This window comes from Ceratotherium simum, chromosome 4 (genome assembly GCF_057802395.1).
Source record: "Ceratotherium simum simum isolate JZ-2026a chromosome 4, ASM5780239v1, whole genome shotgun sequence".
Classification (NCBI taxonomy): domain Eukaryota; kingdom Metazoa; phylum Chordata; class Mammalia; order Perissodactyla; family Rhinocerotidae; genus Ceratotherium; species Ceratotherium simum.
In genome coordinates, this window is record NC_141903.1 from 93,700,800 (window position 1) to 93,715,406 (window position 14,607).

General features: G+C 43.3%; 1 pseudogene; it reads right to left on the bottom strand.

Moving 5' to 3' along the window:
• Nucleotides 1-12,853: 12,853 nt before the first annotated feature.
• On the bottom strand, nt 12,854-13,804 carry LOC101403983 (putative olfactory receptor 2W6 pseudogene; annotated as a pseudogene).
• Nucleotides 13,805-14,607: the final 803 nt, after the last annotated feature.

The window sequence follows — 14,607 nt, forward strand, 5'->3', positions numbered from 1 at the left end:
CCTGCAGGTGAGTGGGGGGCACAGGATATGAGGCATGAAGTGACTATATCAGTTAGCACACTCTCAACATGAATTTAGACCCATTGCTCTCAAAAGCATCCACCCAGCAGCTCCATTGACGGAATTGCATCACCTTCCTGAAGAACCATTTGTACGGTGTCCTAAAGGACATGGGAACATGTGTACCTGGGGAAAAATGGACAGTCATGCGAAATTCCTGGCATTGATTTCTTACTGTTCTATTACTTTGGTGGCAACATCAACAACCTAAAAGATGAGTGCTGAGGATTTTGTTGGGTAGAGGATGGCATTTCCTGTGATGAAACTCTGCACAGCGTTAAGATTGAGCTTCTTCCTCTCTCGGCTAATGGCCACATGGAGTCCACCTTGTGTTCCTCTTCCTCTCAGATCCCACAGTTGTCAAAAATTTTTGCTTTCTCATTAAGTACATCCAGATCGCATCACCGCTCACCAGCTCTGCTCCTCATCCTGGCCCATGGCACCATCATTTATCACCTGAGTTACTGATCTAACATCCTAACTCTTCTCCCTGCTTCCCCATTACGTTCCTTCACAGTATTCTCAGCACAGCAGCCACAAGGTTACAGTGGACATAATGTGACCATCTCGCTCCACAGCTCCACACCCCAATGTCCTGGAACAAGGCTTATAGAGCTTTCCTCCAAGACATGTGCACGCTCACTTTCCCTCCTCCTTCATGTCGTTTTTCAAAAATCACCTTTCAGTGAGCACTCCCTCACGGTGTTATTCAATGTTGAGAACCTTCTGGCTGCCTTCTCCCCTATTCCTGCTTTATGTTTATTCATAGGACTTATCACCATAGAACACATACGGTTCTAATGTATCATGTCTGTTACCTCTCACAGGAGTAGAAATTCCATGGAGCCATGGCCTTCAGTCTACTCTGTCTACTGCTGGTCCCCAGTGCCCAGCCCAGTGTCAGGGACACAGAAGTCCCTTCATCAACAGTCATTGAACGAGCACATTGTGAAAAAGGTTGTTAGAATGGTGTGTGGTCCCGGTGGAGGCAGGGCTGGAGAAATATGAGGCATCGTTGAGGGACATGCAGTGCAGTCTCGCAGTGTGTTGTCAGGAAAGAACTCGTGGAACCGTCAGAGTCATGCATAGGTGACCCAGCCTATCCCTTTCTCTTACGAAGGTGGAAGAAAGCAAACCATGACCTAGCAGGGCAAGGAGTGAAGCCAGAAGCCCCCATAGAGGAAAGGGCACAATCTCAGTCTGCTTCAGATGTTCCTGCAAAGTTCTGGAGCCTTTTTTAGTAAAAACATCAAATTTTTTCTTCCCTGTCTTTTAAAAGGAAGCACAAATTCATTATAGTTAGAGTCCATCTAGGTGTGAGGAACAGAGCACCTATAAAGACAACTGTCAACCCTTTAAAATCCCAGGGAGTGAAACTCATCCACCTCTATAGCTGGAAATTCATCAAGCAAAGCAAACTTGAACACATGTACACGCACAGTGTTTTAAAATACATGTACAGTTTCCATCGTGCACATGGAGGAATGGGGCTCTGAGAGCTTCAGGCAGTTGCCGAAATTCACGCACAGAAGCTGTACCGGTGTGGACTTGACTGAGCCAGAATGCTGAGACAATCGTCTCATTTGCACGTAGCAGGCTGGGGCAGCACTGACGCCCTGAGAAAGCACCCAGGGGATGGACTGTGACCCTCTGCAAATCGAGGAGGCGTCGAGAGCTGTCAGAACATGGGTGGTTCCAGAATGCGGATGGGGAGAGAGAAGTGAACGGGGATAGTTCTGTGCAACTGAGTCGTGATACAATAAAGTGACTGCCCCACAGAGAGTCACCTCAGATCAGCTGACGAGGACGTGGAAAAGGAAAAGGCTAACCTGAAGCTCTGCTGTCCCCCGTGGGTGCACGTGTCCCCTCTGTGGAGGTATGGGGACTTTGTCACTCACACATGAAGAAAATGTATGACCTTCACCAAGAGATGGGGACCATCCGTTCAGTCACGTCGTAATAGTTGAGCAGAATTTTTGAGGAAGTGAGACATTTGTGATGATCTGATATCTTTCTAGAAGTGTTCAGTGGCTTACCCGAAGTCCCAGACTGCTCAGGACAAGGACTGGAGCTACACCCAAGACGGCCAGATTCTCAGAACAGAAGTAACACTCCTAGTGAGGAATAGGTTAGCTCATCCACAGAGGTTCACCAGAACTGTCACGACAAAGTCATTCTTGAAAATGTGACCCCATCCCTAGTCCTGGGCCATTATGACAAAGAAAGAGAGCCCAGTCACAGTTGTGGAAACTTCTTGAGTCCAAATTTTATGAGTCAATCACACCGTCACAAACTCTACCCCTGAATGCAGGCTACCAGCTAAAATGCCCAAGACCCCAAGAAGAGCAAACCAGATTATTGAAATGGGTCAGTGCTCATTGACCTGAATTGGAATTAGCAGAATCTCTGTGATCCCAGTTTATCTGAAATACCACGAAAAACAAACAAATAAACCAAGAATGTCTCTTACCGATGGCGAGCTAGCAGCAGCATCTCCCTGTCTGCAGGGGGAAATGTTGGGTAATGGGCGGTATTTCATTTCAAGGATCGATAAGATCCATGAATGCAGTGCATGTGGCATTAAAGAGTAGGAGAGTAGCCATGGGATTTGGGAAGCCCTAAAAATGTGAGAGATCACCAAGTCATCAATACCGACGTGCTAGATTCTGTTCAAACCTGTGTCTGAAGGACACGTTCTCAAGCTTAAAATCAGAATAGGTTTAAATTAGAAAGAAGCATTTATTTTTTATAAGAAAACTATTAGCTGAAGGAGTGAGGCCGGCTCACAGTGTTTCCAGAACGAGAATATGTGCCGACCTCAAAGCACCAGTGTGTCACACAGCCCTTATAACCACAAGACATTTATTTTATGCCCTGGAGCATTCAGGAGGGACACCAAGAATGATGATGTATCAGAGGAGAGAAATTGGAGGGAAAGAAGCTTTTGGGATTTTTTTCCCCTAAGAATAATTACAATTTCATTGTTGTTTCTATACACACAGAATTGATTCTTCTTATGAACAAAATCTTACTTTAGGTTTTTATGCTGCCAAATGTGATTTACAGAAGTTAACAATCAGGTTTCTCTGCAAACATTTATCATGTGATGGAGAAGAGAGTCTGAAATCTTTGCTCATTACAGTAATTTTGGTACATGCTGTTATAGGTTTTTTTTTGAAATCCAATTATTTTATTACTGGTGTACACCACAGTGATGAACTAACATTTTTCTTAATACATTGAGGTCATTTTTATTGCGGTAAAATACACATAACATATAAATTTACCGTTATAACCATTTTGTACTATACAAATCACTGGAATTAGATACATTCAAAAAACAATGTACAGGGGCCGGCCCAGTGGCACAAGCGCTTAAGTGCGTGCACTCCACTGTGGCGGCCCGGGTTTCACCTGTTCGGATCCCAGGCGCGCACCGAGGCACCGCTTGGCAAGCCATGCTGTGGCGGTGTCCCATATAAAGTGGAGGAAGATGGGCACGGATGTTAGCCCAGGGCCTGTCTTCGTCAGCAAAAAAAGAGGAGGAGGGGCAGATGTTAGCACAGGGCTGATCTTCCTCACCAAAAAAAAAAAAAAAGAAAGAAAGAAAAACAATGCACATATATTTATATGAATTGTAAGGCTGAACATAGTAAAGGCACTGAATCCATGCAACTTGATCTCTGATTTAATGCATTCCAGTCAAAATCTCAGCAACATTTTTGGTGATACAGACAAGTTAATTCTTATCTATGTGAGAAGAAAAAGAAAAATTTAGAGCAAAATTTAAAAGTATGATTAAAGTAGAAGAAATCATAGTACCTGATTTTACTTATTATCAAGCTAAAATGATCAAGACAACATGATATTAGTCAAGGAACAGACACAGAGATCAACGGAACAGAACGAGAGTCAGAAACAGAACCGCAGAAGTGTAGCCACTTGTTTTTCACAAAGGCACAAAAGCAATTCAACAAGCATTTTCTTGGAATTGGACATCCAAATGCAAAAAAATTATGATCATCCAACTAAACTTCACATCTTCTACAAAAGTTCAGTACAGATTACAGATCCAAATGTAAGATCATAAATTGTTTAGTAGAATACAAAAGAGAAAATCTTTTTGGCCTGGAGTTAGGCAGAGTTCTTAGATGTGACACTGAAAGTCGAATGCATAAGAGGAAAATTATTAATTGTATTTGATCCAAATTAAAACTGTTGCTTTCAGAAAGATACTGTTAAGAGAATGAAAAGCCAAGTTCCATGCTGGGATTAAATATTTGCAAATCGTATATCCATCAAATAACATCTTTCCACAATTGTTCAAGAATACTCAAAACTCTTCAGGAAGAAAACAAATAATCCTGTTTAAAAATGGGCAAAACAGGAGGCCAGCCTGGTGGCGTAGCAGTTAAGTTCTCACATTCCAATTCGGCGGCCTGGGGTTCTTCAGTTTGGATTCTGGGCACAGACCTACTCATAGCTCATCAAGCCATGCTGAGGCAGCATCCCACATAGAAGAACTAGAAGGACCTACAACTAGGATATATAACTATGTACTGGGACTTTGGGGAGAAAAAAGAAAAAGAGGAAGATTGGCAACAGACGTTAGCTCAGGGCCAATCTCCCTCCAAAAAAAAAAAATGAGCAAAACTCAAAACAAGAGATTTTAATGAAAAAGATAGATTAGTGAAAAATAAGGATGTGAAAGGATGTTCAACATCGTTACATTAGGAAGATTAAACCCATGATGAAATGCCACTGCACACCTACTGGTGCAACTAAAATGAAATAGTGGCGCCACCAAGTGCTGACGAAGTCACAGAGCAACTGGACCTCTCAGCGACCGTGGGAATGCAAACCGGCCCACTGCTCTGAAAAATGGTCTTGTGTTTTCCTATAAACACACACTTACTCTGTGACCCTGAGTTCCACCCCTGAGTACTAACCCAGGGAAATGAAATCTTAGGTTCCCTTGGAGATCTGTGGTCAAATGTTTACAGCAGCTCTATGTGCAATCGCCCAACACTGGAAGCAACCAAATATCCTTCAACCAGTGGATGGATAAGCAAACTGATGTCACCCCCACAGTGGAATTCTGCTCAGCAGAAGTCGGAGGGAGCTCCTGATACAGCATCTGGATGACTCTCACAGGCATGCTGCTCACCAAAACAAGGCAATCTTAAAACCAACGAGGCGCTTTATGACTTCGTTTGTAGATTGTTCAAAACTCAGAAAGACAAAAATATGGAGATGGTAACAGGTTAGTGGTTGCCAGGGTTTAGGGCTGGGGGGATAAGACGGGAGTGTTTGAGAACGTGGTGTAGCTGCTCCATATCCTCATCTTGAGGGCAGTTACGTAAATCTAAACATGCAAAGAGAACTCATAGAATTGTTCACCAAAGGATTTACAATTTTACTTTAGGACAAATTAAAAACTAAAATTTAAAACACTCTGAAGAAAGCATTTTCTTTTAACGTCTAGTGACTCTTTTACTATTCTTTGAAAAGCTGTCTAGTAGAAACGGTAATCAAATTTTAGATTCATTCTTCTGTCTGGAGTACAGCATTTCCAAGACTGTTAGAATATAAAAAAAACGGGAATAATGGCCTAGAAGATTCAAGACTGGATGTTTCAGAGAAACATTTGTCAACCTAAATTATCTTAATCCTCCTATTCCCTTTGCCTGAGTGGGCTGGGCAAACAGTGCTTTGATTGCTACATGTGATTATAACTCCAGTGACAATATAAAGGAGCGGCATGATCAACTCAAACAACCTGTGTAATTTTTTAAAACATTAGTTTAAGTAGGACAGTTTACTGACAACTCATCAGTTGTGGAACTTTTGACCCACTTCTGAGTGTTCTGCTCTGAGACAGAATTAAGTCAACAGATGAGGGGGGACCAAAGGGACCACACCGTCTCCATCTCTGCACAGGGCAATGGGGCTTCTAACACGCCGACTAGTTGTACAGATCTCCCCCTGGAGAGTCATCATATTCGCCAGGCCTTGGAACTCCTTCCAGTAGAGATGACAAAGAAACCTCAGAAGACATTGTCACCTTAGGGGCCCAACCCAGACATCAGCACACCAAACTTTTTGATGACCCAATTCCACAGCCTGGCGTCTTTAGCAAAAGCTTAATGAGTCCTTCTGTGCCAGGTGCTCCTGTCTCAGAGGGCGTGCTGAATCTGAGATCTTTATTTTCATGGGATTTGTTCCCTTAGTTGTAAAATAATGATTCTTGAGATCCTTCCTCCTGCTTTGGGAGAAAACTATGCTAATTGCCGTTTCATGTAATTAAAAGTGAACTCTTCAGCCATCAGCACCAACATGCTCCCTCTACACCCAGAAAAGTAAAGCAGGCACCAGGGAGTAGATTACTCTCCAGTTGACTCATTTCTCACTTTCAGTCAAATCCCAAATCCTGAGAATTCTATTGCTCTGATATGCCCCAAATCCAGTTTCTTGGCTGCATCTGCACCCTCATTTCTTTCATTAAATTTTCCTAACCCCTCACTTGGATTATGGAAAAGCTTTTTCTTCTCCTCTTTTCTAAGACATACTTTAAATTGCAGCAAATGATCTGCCTAAAATGCACCCAATTGATTTCACTCTCTTTCCTAAATATCTCATTTCCTCTCCATGATAGGCAAAATAAAATCCAAGTTCCCAAGCTTAATGTTAAGGGAGGATGCTTAAAGGCTTGGCTCTTGCCCACAGCTCACTATTTACCTACGACCGCTCTCTTAGGACCCTGCGTCCAAACGCATCCCACTGCTGAGCTCCCAACGCTTCCCATCGTCTCCCTGCCTCAGCCCGTGCTTCTCTGCTCTCCTTGCAGCACCTTATTCCAGTGCTTTTACTTCCCAACTTGTGCATCTTTCAGGACTCACAGCAGCATCACCTCCTGCAGGAAACAGAGCTTCGAGGGGCAAGTGCAGGGCCACTCACTTCATCCTATGTGTCCCTGTCAGACACTGGGACTGACGTTTGTTTCATAGTTTTCTTTGTTTCGTACTTGTGTCCCCACTGTCCTGCCTCGTGTGTGGTGTGTGGGAGGTATTCCATAAATACCTGCTGAGTGAATAAGGAAAAAATGAACACGATGACCAATGACTAGATAAATGAATGATTATTAATCATTATTAATATCCATATTTGTTTTCTCAAAGCCAGAGTTTGGGGACGTTAGATATAATATCACATCAATATTTGTAATAAATAGTAATTTAGTATTATAAAATTGAATGTTATAATGAAGCTTAAGCTTAATTTTCCATTTTTTTTCTTATTATGAAATCAATATATTTTACAAAGGATCTATTATGCATTCATCACTGCCCCGAGCATTCTAGCAGAAGAAATAGGAGAAAAATACATTGTCCCTCTTTGCAAGGACACTATAATTTGTTTAAAGCTAGTTATTCTAAATGGTGTGCAAGTTGATCTCTGCAGATCTGCATGTGACCAAGAGGTCCCCAAATGCAGAATCTGGAATCTCATTTTTTCTTCTTCTAAAGGTCAGATCCATCAGCCCTGTGCTCAGTGACCACAGTGGGCATTTGGAATTCTGTTTTCTCCACCCTCCCAAAGCAAATTCACATCAAGAGGGTAGAGGGCTACACGAAGAGGTGTAAAAGATTCATGCTTTCTTGTGAAAGGTCCCACAATCACAGGAATGCTGGTGGGATCAATGAAAATATAGTTCAAACCAGCAGGCATGGATTAAGTATCTTTGATGTGAGAAGAAAGAACCAGTGTTGTCAGTGTTGAAAAGCTTATCATAAACCTTCTAGGGGTTTTCAATTTGTCAAAGTATAGGCTGCAGCCCTGGCCTCATATTGGTGATGGAATCCCAGGTTGGTTACATCCCTGCATTAGAAAACACCAATTAAGCTTTTGTTATTAAAAATTAAATTTTGGAGATCAGTTCTCAGATTCTTATTCATGGGTATTGAGGACGAGATGAAAAAGGGTTCATGTTATCAGGAAAGGAGCGTGAAGGCAACAAACAACGTCTGGCCTGGGAACATGGACTAGGGAAGACAAAGGCCAAGGCGGGAAGGGTGAGGACAGCACAACCGGCCCCCTGGCCCCAGTCCCTGGCCTTCTCTTGTCTCTCTTACCCCCTGCCCCAGGAGACAGCAGCGCAGCCTCAGCCTGCACAAACAGGCCTTAACTCCCCCGGCACCATGGCGGCCTCATCTGGTTTCCCCAGGCTCGAAGTTTTCTTAGTTGAATGACTTCAGATTGGATAGATGAGATAAGGCTGTTTGAGAAGTTAAGAATCAGGGAGGGGGCATCTATCAACGGGCATGCTTTTGCCTTACTAACCTACTTTAGGCCTTCTCACATCTCTTCCTCTGGGACATCAGTCACTGGAGTCTGATGCAGAATCAGTTGGCAATGTTAATACCATACAGGAAACAGGAATCCAGCCCCCAATTAAGCCTCTTATAATAGACCTCTTAGACTCAGTTTTCTTATCTGGGAAATAGTAATAGTGTTTACTTCTCAGAGTTATTGTAAAGATTAACTGAGACAAACTATGGAAAGTCTCAGCATAGTACCATAGTTGATGTTCAGTAAATTCTACCTCTCACTGTCTTTCAAACAGTAAACTATGACAGAATGAATAAGAAAAGGAGGTAAAAATTCATCATAAAGGGACAGCTGCCAAAGAAATATTTTCTTGACTTGATTGACAGGATTCAAGAGCTAAAGAGAAGATTACTCTATCAAAAAGCTGGAAGGAGAATCATAGAGGAAGAGCTGATCTGCCCATTCAAGCTCTCTTAAGTAGAGAAGGTTGTTTGAACTTTTATTTGTTTTTAATTAAAAGCAGGAAAGACCAACTCATTGACAGTAGGTGGATGTCACTGTAAAAATAGATGACTAATTTCACAGGGGTTTGAGGCAAAGACCAGAGCACAACGGCTTTTCAGGAGAAAAGGGTCTAGCAGCAAGACCCAAGATCCTTCCCACATGAGATGCCCTTCTCCCTTCTCCCTCCCCTGGCAGCCTGCTTTCCTCTCCCTCCGGCTCCCTTACCCAAGGACAACGCACCTTACACATGCCCCCTCCAGCCAACCCCACTCTGATCTCTGCCTCGCCTTTTTCTGCATCATGTTGTGTCTGCTTCAGGTCTTACTTGCTCCTGTCTTAGTTCCTCACATTTTAAATTCTAAATTTATGAGAAAATAATCAGATTGGTTAAGCTCAGCTCATTTTTCAAGCCCCATCACATCTGTAAGAGGCTGCTAGCTATGAGTTCCTCATACTAAACTTGGGCCATGTTCTTCCTTTGTTCAGAGCTGTGAGTAAAGTGGGATGTATCCCAGGGTCAAGAGCACGGATCCTGGAGCCAGATACACTGGGATCAGGCCTTGGCTCCAGCATTTACAAGCTGAGTGACCTGTGCTGAGTCACAGACCTCTCTGTGCCTCCATCTCTTCTCAGGGTAATTTTAAGGATCTAAGTAGATAATATAAGGCAAATGTTTATTAGAGTGCCTGGCACATAGTAAACACTAGTTGAGAGTCAGATATTGTGTATTAGCAGAGATTGATACCATTAAATATTTATTTTAAATCAAATTCCCATTATTTGCTTTACACTGTGACCAAGCCACTTTCTGATCATATGCTTCCCCATGTAGCTTCCCAACAGGAATGAAGTCTACTGTTCATCGGCAAGAAGGAATGGTACAATTGAAAGATAGTTTTCTCACATTGTGAAGTAGTACGTTGCCATCCCGGTATAATATGCAGGCTCTGATGAAGCGGTTAAAGCGAGTCTGTGTCTCTGAGCCTGCTCGACCAGGGGGCACCATGGAGGCCCAAAGATGGACTCGGCAAGGTGGGAGCTCAGCCCTCACATCTCAGTGCATTTCAGCGCAAACCCCAACGTGGGCTGCATCTGCTGGTCCCAGGTGCACAGTCCTGCAGTGAAATTTGACCTTGCTAGTGTTTTTTTCACACGAAATCTTTCTTCCCATGATTTAAGACCATTTGCAATCAATCTTGCTCTGCCTGTGCTGACATACTTCTCAGAGTGAAATGTCTATTCCCAAATGCCATTACTTTTTTTCTTCTCTTCTCAAATATTTTTACAGATCTTCGGAATTCCACAACTTCCAGCTGTTCTAACTCAACTCTCTGGTCAAATCTTTTATCACTATTCCATCTCTTCTCTTCTTCACTTTAGTTTTTGTTGTATTTTATTATATTAATACTTTATTCCCGTTTCTTTCCAACTGATGACGTTTTGGGGCGGCATCCCCAAGTCAGTTTCCTAAACCCCTGAAGAGACTTAGTACAGAGGTCACCGGCCATTTCATGGATGGGTTGACTGACTCCTCACTCTGTCTCCTTAAACTCCCATTCACCATCAACAGTATACAAGGGTGAGGTTTTGTTGCAGCAAAATTTGTCCACTGTCGCTTATTGGCGTTAGGACAAGCGGGTGTACTTGGGGAGGTGTGAATGGGCGGGCACCCTATCACCAGGTCAATTTCTTTGATTTCCTTAGAATTTCCAAGATATATGTGTGTTTAATAAATATTGTCAAATTGACCCATTGAAAACGTATCACAGAAATAGCACAGCTGCAGGAGGGTTTAGGAGAAAGAACAGAACCACTCGGGAAATGATGTCCCCCCTCTGGCCAGCGCCCTACTCCAGATCAGCAGGAAATACACTCATTTTATGCATGTGGATGCTTTGTCAGTGATGGTCACGTCACAGAGATGCAACAAGAAGAGGGATAGAGAAAAGGACTGGCATTTGGAGCAATAGACAGAATTCCTTCAATCTTTTATTTCCAAGATGATGCTCTGTGGGTGATTTCTTGAGCTTAAAAGGAAACTTAAATGTTTTTTTTAATCAGATATAAAGGACCCATTTGACTATAGATAGTCCACATTTTAACTGCATAGAGCCTAAATTCCCAAGAGGCAGGTGATGAAATGAAAAACTCAATGGGAAATGGGAGATGTCTGACAGACGCTGAGCACTATCTCGGGTGTTCACTTGCCTTGTAATTATAAGCAACTTCCTTAGCCTCCCTGTGTTTTGTCAAGTCATTTGCATATGGAGTAAGAAATATTTACTTTCCGTATGTCCTGTGATCATCTTTATAATACAGGAAGATGAAAGAAGCAAATGAACTTTACTTTATTCTTAATATCTCCAAAACATCTAGTTGTATGACTTTGAAACAGTTTTCCCACTTCCATGTGGATGTCTTGTTATTACAGATTTAGCCTCTGTCCTAGTCTGTGGACCCACTCCCCCCGTTACCCCAGCAGCCTGAATGTGTATTATCTACTAATGGTGTAGAGTGAGCACACTGACCTGAGTCTTCATCCTCTCCCCCGCATTTACGCTGCGGTACTAAAGAACACAGCAGAGTCCTCTGAGAGTACCCAAGTGACCCTGTTTACCTCGTATAAAGAAGCAAGTGAAGGCTGTTCCCACACCTGAGAGAAAGCATTTTTCACCTTGCAGATTTGAGTGGGAAGATACTAAACACGATTTTTACTAAAGCAAGATCTAAATAACAAAATTGAAATCTATTTCAAAAGGAATAGATTGCTAATGGCTGTGGTCCATGGAAAGAAAGGCAAACATTATTGAGAGACCACTTGCCTCACACTTGACACACCTCGCCGTATTTAATGTCTACTACAACCTTGTGAAACAAGGACTCTTACCCTCATAACACAGATAAGAGTGCTGGACTCCAAGAGATATCCGGAAAGAGGACAGATCAGTTCCAAACCCAGATGTGGGTGATATCATCTCCCTGCCTGGTTCGCAGCATCACTCACTCCCAGGAAGGTGGCAGTATGCTCAGAACACTCCAGGAGGACTCCTCGTTGGTGTCAAGAGTTGGATTTAGATGATCTGTGAAACAATGATTTCCAAATCTGTCATCAGTAATACCTAGAGAGTTTTCTAAAAACAGAGACGCCTGGACTCCACACCTGGAGTTTTTGGAAATTTGTATCTTAAGAGTTCTCACGCAAAACCAGTTTTGGAAATACTGCTCTTAGTAACTTCCAATTCCAATGACTTTGGCCATCAAAGTTTTTCTTTTCTTTTGGAGGGGGTGGTAATTAGTCTGAGAATAAGACAACTCTCTTTAAAGAGGAATATTTACAGCTGATTAGAGTAAGCTGCTAAGGAGACCAAAGTGAGTCATTGGACTCTGACGTGTTTCATTTGGACCCTTAACTCCAGTCAACTATCTTGTAAATGCTTTGGCTGTGAGGGAAAGTCAAGGAAAAGATGCAGGCAACTCTAAAAAAACTTTTCCTTCCTTTTCAAAAAGTAAATCAAAGAACACTCTTCAGTCATGGAGAACCAACCTACAGCTAGGACAGAGTACTGATTTTACTTGTGGTGACTCGCCCTGCTCTGAGAAACCACCGCAGTCATAAATAAAGGACCTTCCAGAGGAGACCACTCAGGTTGTCTCATTTTTGTTTGACATCCCATGATATAGTCTGCGGAATGTGTGCTTTGAATTAGGTCTAAAGGTCTCCTGCAGTTGTGAATAAAGCCCAAAGATGGATGAAATGCAAGTACAGCAGAGATCTCCTAGAGCAGACACCTTTAAACAGAAGGAAGCCACTTCCCATCCAGAGAGCAGAGGATGGGGTCAACCTCAAGAGCATCATTCCCATCTGCATTCACTCCACTTTTTGAATATTAGCTCTCCTCATGGTTACAGACGTGTCTGTGGGAGTGAACGCAGAGCATCATCTATCACCCCAGCATTCCTCTCACTCAGGCTTCCCCAGCCCTCTTCTCCCTCCTAAGAAATTCTTCATTGCCCCCTTCACATCCTTGTTCCTCAGGGTATAGATGAGGGGGTTGACACTAGGGGTGACGATGGTATAGAAGAGGGTGAGGAACTTGCCCTGATCCTGGGAGTAGCTGTTGGCTGGCTGCAGGTACATGTAGATGATGGTTCCGTAGAAGAGGGAGACCACCATCAGGTGAGAAGAGCAGGTGTTGATAGCCTTCTTGCGCCCCACTGTTGACTTGATCCTCAGCACAGTGGCAGCGATCATGCCATAGGACATGAGGATAAGGGAAAGGGGCACCAGGAGAAGGACGACCCCCAGAACAAAGGCAGACACTTCCACCAGCATGGTGTCTTCACAGGACATGGCAATAAGAGCAGGCATCTCACACAGAAAGTGGTCCACCCTGCGACACCTGCATCGGGAGAGTTGCATCGTCTGGGGACACATGACAAAAGAGTTTAGAAAGCCACAGCACCAAGCCACGGCCACCAGCTGAAGGCAGAGACGTGGGTGCATGACCCCGGTGTAGTGTAGGGGTCGGCAGATGGCCACATAGCGGTCATAGGACATGACAGCCAGGAGAACACACTCAGTGGAGCCCAACACCATGTAGATATAGAGTTGGGCCACACAGCCATGGTAGGTGATGGTCTTCTCTGGACCCCAAAGGTTCCACAGCAGCTGGGGGACAATGCTCGTTGTAAAGCAGAGGTCCAAGAAAGACAGGTTCCCAAGAAAGAAGTACATGGGTGTGTGGAGCCTGGTGTCCACAATCGACAAGAGAATGATGGCAGTGTTACCCACTAGGGTCAGGACGTAAAAGACTAGGATAAAAGCAAAGAGAATCATCTCCAGTCGAGGCCGATCAGAAAAGCCCACCAGGATGAAGGCCTGTTGGTAGCTGTCATTGTCTCTTTCCATAATCTTCACCAGCTGCTATGGAGATGCAAAAAAAGAATTGGGTGAGGCCACAAATGAAGACTGTACCCAGGACTCTCCAATTTCCATCTATGGGTCTGTGAAGTTAGGAGAGTCATTTTCCCTTCCGTTACTTTTTTAGCATACTCTTATTGACACTTACTGTATGCAAAGCAGTGTACCTGATGCCCATGGAGGGTAGAGGATGAACTGACTCAGGCCTTGCCCTCCTTGGTGAATAATGTTGTAAATAATGCAAAGAAGAGAGATAGTGAAAGTGCTCTAGAAGATTTGATAAAAAACCGAGTGTTTTGCAAATTATTTCCAATTGATCAGGGAAGCCTCTGTAGAGGAGCTAATCTTAGGGAAGACTGCTGTACCTGAGAGGAATTTTTTAGTTTTTTCCCAAATAATAAGTAAGAATTTTACATGTGGCAGATTGAGCAAAATATGTCTCAAGAAGAGGAAACAGTACACGCAAATGCACAAAGGACCAAATTCATGGATGATGCTCAGGGAATCCATGAATGTACCTGTCAGGCAACTCCTTAATGACATAGAGTTTTATTGAAATTAAACACAGATGCCTTTTGACCCTGAAAGAAAGAGTTGTGATGTTAGACCAGATTCTGCCTCTAAGAAAGGCACGTCTGCAAATGTGTGGCCTGAAATCCAGTTTATCTCTCCATGTCTTGGCTTTTCCTTGTGCAAGCTGGAACGAGGCTAGGTCCTCTCTAAATCTCCACGCAGACCTCACACGTCTATGTGATTGGTGACATCGGTATATGCCCTGAACATTCTCGGCTCTT